This window comes from Hibiscus syriacus, unplaced genomic scaffold, assembly GCF_006381635.1.
Source record: "Hibiscus syriacus cultivar Baekdansim isolate YM2019G1 unplaced genomic scaffold, ASM638163v2 tig00112495_pilon, whole genome shotgun sequence".
NCBI lineage: Eukaryota > Viridiplantae > Streptophyta > Magnoliopsida > Malvales > Malvaceae > Hibiscus > Hibiscus syriacus.
The window spans coordinates 359,683-365,682 of NW_024063345.1; positions in this window are offsets into that span (position 1 = coordinate 359,683).

Below are 6,000 nucleotides of genomic sequence, written 5' to 3' on the forward strand. Positions count from 1 at the left end.
CTTCGTGATGAGGAAGTCAGATTGTCTGAGTGTGACACTGCTCCTTTGTGATGAAGAGATCTGGTATGTTTGATGTTGAAGACGACACTGCTCATCCGCGATGAAGAGAATCTTGGTCATCTTTAGGAAAGATGATAACATGGTTCCACTCTGCTGGGGACATCTGGCCGAGGGATGACACTTCTCATCCGCGATGAAGAGTTCTGGCCATCTTTAGGAATGATGCTAACACGGTTCCACTCTGCTGCGGACGGCTGGTTATCTGAGGTTGACACGGCTCATACGTGATGAAGAGTTCTGGTCAGGGGATGACATTACTCATACATGATGAAGAGTTCTTGGCCATCTAAAGGTGATAACACGGTTCCTACGTGATGAGGACGGCTGGTTATCTAAGGGTGACACGGCTCCTACGTGATGAAGAGGTCTGGTCGAGGAATGACACGGCTCATACGTGATGAAGAGTTCTGGCCATCTAAAGGTGATAACACGGTTCCTACGTGATGAGGACGGCTGGTTATCTATGGTTGACACGGCTCATACGTGATGAAGAGATATGGTCTGGGGAATGACACGGCTCATACGTGATGAAGAGTTATGGCCATCTAAAGGTGATAACACGGTTCCTACGTGATGAGGACGGCTGGCCATCTTTAGGAGTTATGGTTTCAAGAGAAACCAAATTAAAGATTTGTTTCAAAAGAAACAAACCCAAAGATTTGTTTCAAGAAAAACATACTCAAAGACTTTGTTTGTTTTGTTTCAAGGGAAACAGATTCAAATGATAGTAAAATTTGTTTCCAAAGAAACAAACTCAAAGATTTTTCTCAAAGAAACTGTCTCGAGAGAAACAAAATTTTGTTTCCAAAGAAAGAGATTCAATGATTTTTTTTAAGACATTGTCATAAGAGACAAAACTTTGTTTTTCAGAAAATTGTATCTTAGTGAGACAAAATTTTGTTTCCAAAGAAACAGACTCAGATTTTCTTCAAAAGAAACTGTTTTAAGGGATAAAACCTTGTTTCCAGAGAAACAAACTCAAAGATGATCTTGTTTTAAGAGAAAATGTTTCAAGAGACAAAATTCGTTTCAAGGGAAACGACTCAAAGATGACATTGAAAGGAAATTGTCTCATGCGAGACAAAATTTGTTTTAATAGAAACGATCTCAAAGGTGGGTATTTTCAAAAGAAGTTGTCTCGAGAAATTTTTTTCAAAGGAAACAAACTCAAAGATTTTCTTCTCAAAAGAAATTGTCTTTAAGAGATAAAATTTTGTTTCAAAAGAAATAGACTCAAAGATGGATTACATCTTAAGTAAGACCAAAGTTTCAAATGAAACAATCTCAAAAGTTAGTTTTTAATTAGAAACTGTCTCAAGAGAGACAACATTTGTTTTTAAAGAAATAGACTCAAAGATGATTTTGTTAAGAGAAACAAACTCAAAGATTTTCAAAATGAACATATTCAAAGATTTACTTCAAGAGAAACGGTCTCAAGAGATACAAAATTCATTTTAAGAGAAACAGATTCAAAGATTTTTGTTTCAAAAGAAATTATCTTAAGAGAGACAAAATTTTGTTTCCAAAGAAACAAACTCAAAGATTTTTTGTTTCAAAAGAAACACTCTCAAAGATTTTTTCACAAAATTGTCTCAAGAGAGACAACACTTTGTTTCAGACTCAAAGATTTTTCACGAAATTGTCTCAAGAGAGACAACTTTGTTTCAAAATAAATAGACTCAAAGATTTTTTCAAAAGAAACAACTCAAAGATATTTATTCAAAAGGAACAAACTCCAAGATTTTTATTCAAAAGGAACAGACTCAAAGATTTATCTCAAGAGAAACTGTCTCCAGAGAGACAAAATTCGTTTTAAGAGAAAAAGATTCAAAGATTGTCGATATTGTTTCTAGGGAAACAATCTCAAAGGTGTTTATTTTTAAAAGGGAAACTGTCTCACGCGAGACGAATCGATTTTGAAAAACTCAAGTGATATTAATTTCGTTTCAAGTACAACAAATTTAAATTTGTATCTCAGAGAAAAATGTCTCAAGCGAAACGAAATTTGTTTCGAAATAAACAACAATATCAAGTGAGATTTTGTTTTAAGTGAAACAAATTCAAAATTAGTATCTCAAAGGAAAAATGTCTCAAGCGAGATGAAATTTGCTTTAAGATATAGTCTCAAATGAGACAAAATTTGTTTTTAGAGAAATTGTCTCAAGCGAGACAAAGTTTGTTTTTGAGAAAACGATCTCAAGTGAGATCAACTTTGTTTAATGTGAAACAAATTCGAAATTTGGATCTCAAAGGGAAAAGGTCTCAAGCGAGACGAAATTTGTTTTGAAAGAAACAACAATCTAAGGTGAGATTAATTTTGTTTTAAGTGAATCAAATTCAAAATTTGTATCTCAAAGGAAAAATGTCTCAAGCGAGACGAAGTTTGTTTTAAGAGAATTTGTCTTAAGTGATACAAACTTTGTTTTTAAAGAAATTGTCTCAAGCAAAACAAAATTTGAGAAAACGATCTCAAGTGAGATCAACTTTGTTTAATGTGAATCAAATTCGAAATTTGTATCTCAAGGAAAAATGTCTCCAGTGAGACGGAATTTGTTTTTCAAGAAATTGTCTCAAACGAGACAAAATTTGTTTTTAGAAAGCTGTCTCAAGCGAGACAAAATTTGCTTTGAAATAATTGTCTCAAGCGAGACAAAAATTTGTTTTAAAATTCTCAAAATTTGTGGAAAAATATCTCAAGTGAGACAAAAATTTTGTTTTGAAATAGATACGATCTCAAATGAGATCAACTTTGTTTAATGTGAAACAAATTCAAATTTGGATTTCAAAGGAAAAATGTCTCAAATGAGACGAAATTTGTTTTGAAATAAATTGTCTCAAGCGAGACAAAATTTGTTTTTAGAAAAATCTCAAAGTTTGTGGAAAAATGTCTCAAGAGACTGAATTTTACTTCAATAAAAACCTCAAAGATGATAGATAGTCTTCTTGTTCCTGTATGTTGAGGAAATGTCTTGATTGTTGACTTCAAGAAGTCAAATCATTGCTTCTTCAAGTTAGGGATTTCTGGTCATTTCTGAGCTTTGATTTCCTGAGAGATCAAAATGATGTATTTTGACTGACTATCTTGGATGTTATGATGGATGTCAAGATGAAATTTATTTGATTTTTTTATTGAATTTGTCCTCCAGCGAGGAGAAAATGTCTTTAATACACATGATGATAAATGTTTGATGCAAATTTATGTATCATGTATGTATGTGTATGTATGTATATATGTATGTATGTGTTTATGTATGTTTTCTCAATCTGGAAGGAGAATTGTTGCGAGAGCAGTCTTCACTCTATCATTGATTCAATTTGTCTGTATTTCCACCAATGTGTACTCTTACAAACCTTGACCTGAGACCATTTGTTTATTCCATCAAATTTTGCCCTAAAATTTAGCTTCTCTTGCCCTAGCTTCGATCTTGAGCTTCAGATATATATTTTTGAATTCCAAGATACGCCTCCAGAGAGATTATCTTGTTTAAAAATGTTTTTCTTCTTCTTTCATTTTCAAAAGTCTGAAAATATCAATAGTTTTGAAAAATGTTTAATCAAAAGTTTTGAAAATATTGCTCCTTTCAAGGTTTCTCAATTGACAACTCATAAAACAAGAGTTCATTGGATATCAAAGAATTAATTACTCTTTTAATCCTTCAATAAATTATAGCTATTTGACAAGTGTCAAGATCAGTGCTATCTTTGAGAGATGGTTAAGTAAGGAAGGATAAAAAGTCTCAAGTGGTTAATTTTGGTCAAAAGTATAGTGTTCTCATTTATTTGATGTTCTCTGATCTGATGGAGTAGCTTCTGTACTCAGTTATTGGAAGTGTTCTCTGACTCCCAACTCTCATGTTCTCATTCATGTTGTGTGATGCCTCATCAAGGGATTTGAGCAATCGTCTCCTATGTAATAATCTTCATATTCGAGCCGCCCTTTCAGGTTTTCAACTCGAATCCTCCTTTGGTTTCAAGACGTTACTCAGAATTTTACATCTTTAACCCCCCTTTGCTATTTTTTATCTATCATGCATTAAAGATTTTAGAAAATCTTATAAGTAAAATATTAATCCTGATAGGCGGGATGAAATATGAGGATAGTCTCTTCCGCTTAGAAATCCATGTATGATTAGAAGGGACTTGTAAGGCACGTAATGTAGGTCATGGTTCAGGGTTATGAAAGAAATGGATAAAAGGCCCAAACAAGTGTTTACGGGTAATTGAAACCAAGGATCAATTCATTCTGATGCCTTCGATTTGTCTTGCTCAATTTGAATCTGCTCACATGTGTTTTCTCTTAATGTTCTATGATCTTCAAATGAAGTGATTCTGAAATGATTGTGCTTGATCCATCTCATAGTTTACAGCTTGATGCGTCATTTAAGTCAGGAGACTCTTTGTCTGTGTTCTTTGTCCTCTTTTGTTCTTTGCTTTTCTTCGATTTTGCTTTGATTTTTCTCTTTGCTCTTTGTTTTTTTCTTTGGTTTGATCTTTGCACTCTGCGTCTGGTTCACCTTTCGGTATCTCATTTGGATCAATTTTCTTCACTCAAATTTCCTTCACATTGCCCCCCAGTGTGGAGGGTGATCCTTGGTTAGGGTTGAATCAAAAGAAAATATCATTCAGGCTCAAAGGGGACACAAGGGATATATTTTCTCCTTTTGTGAAGGGATAAAGAAAGAAAGCCGTTCATCATCTCATACACAGAAGTCCTTGCAGAAGAGGTATCCCCAGGGGATTAATTTTCAAGATTAATTTTTATTTAAATGAAAACAGTAATTAATGCATGATAGAATTATTTTGAGTGAATTCTATTTTTTCTTCGCTTCTTGCTCTCAACATGTCTCAATTGCTCATACTCGTCTTCAGAAAATTGATGCGAAATGCCCCACACTGTGTCTTCTTTGTAGGAAGGTTTATGTTCAAGTGAACATCTTGTACTCAATGTCTGTAGGTTTTATTGGTAGAAAATGTTGGTTTTACGTCTAAGAATACAATGATGACTTTATTGGCTCAAAGAAAGGTATGGGTATGACTTTTGTGTCTCAAAAAAAAATAAATGCAATGTTTCAAGGTAGAAAGAATATTTCAAGGTCTCAAAGAGAGGGAATGTTTCAAGGTCGAAAAGAATATTTCAAGGTCTCAAAGAAATAGAATGTCAAAAATTGGTTATTTGGTAGTGACCAGGAATTATTTCGGGTAAAAATTGAGAGATTTTATTTTGGGTTTTAGACAGGATAAAATAGGTCTAATCTTGCCATATGTCAAAAATCTATAATTCTTGAAGAATTAAAAGAATATGTAATTCATTCGATATTCAAAGAACTAAAGATTAAAATTTGTTCAATTATTTAACCTTAGAAGATAGCATCATTTCAGTCATCAAAGATTAAAAATATTTAAGCAAACATTGAAGAAAGAACAAAAACGAGTTCAAACAAAACAATCTCTATGGATGCAAGTGGTTGATGCAATGACTTCTCTGGCTTAGTATTAGGATACCCCTGAATAAATCATATTATGGATTTTGTGCTTTAGTGTCTTGCCGTTGTCAGTGGTATGCCCCGAGCTCCCAACATGATAGCTGCATATGGCGTTAATATCATGGCCTTCAGGATATGGGGTCTCTCTTGGTTTGGATTGAACTGGAGTCACAAGGTTCCTCTCAACTAGCATTGGGAGCAATTCCTCATATGTCATTGGGATTGGATTGATGCGACAGAATGCCTTATGAGGTTTGGTCCCCAGATTAGCTAGATAAGATCCTTCAATGTTAATATCATCTCTTTCCTCATTGTCGGAATGACTAGTGCCTCCTATCTGGCCATTCTTGACTGCTCTTTCGATCATTTCTCCACACATGACAATGTCAGAAAAACTCTTAGTGGCAACCCCTATCATGTAGTCGATATATGGAGACTTCAATGTATCGATGAATAG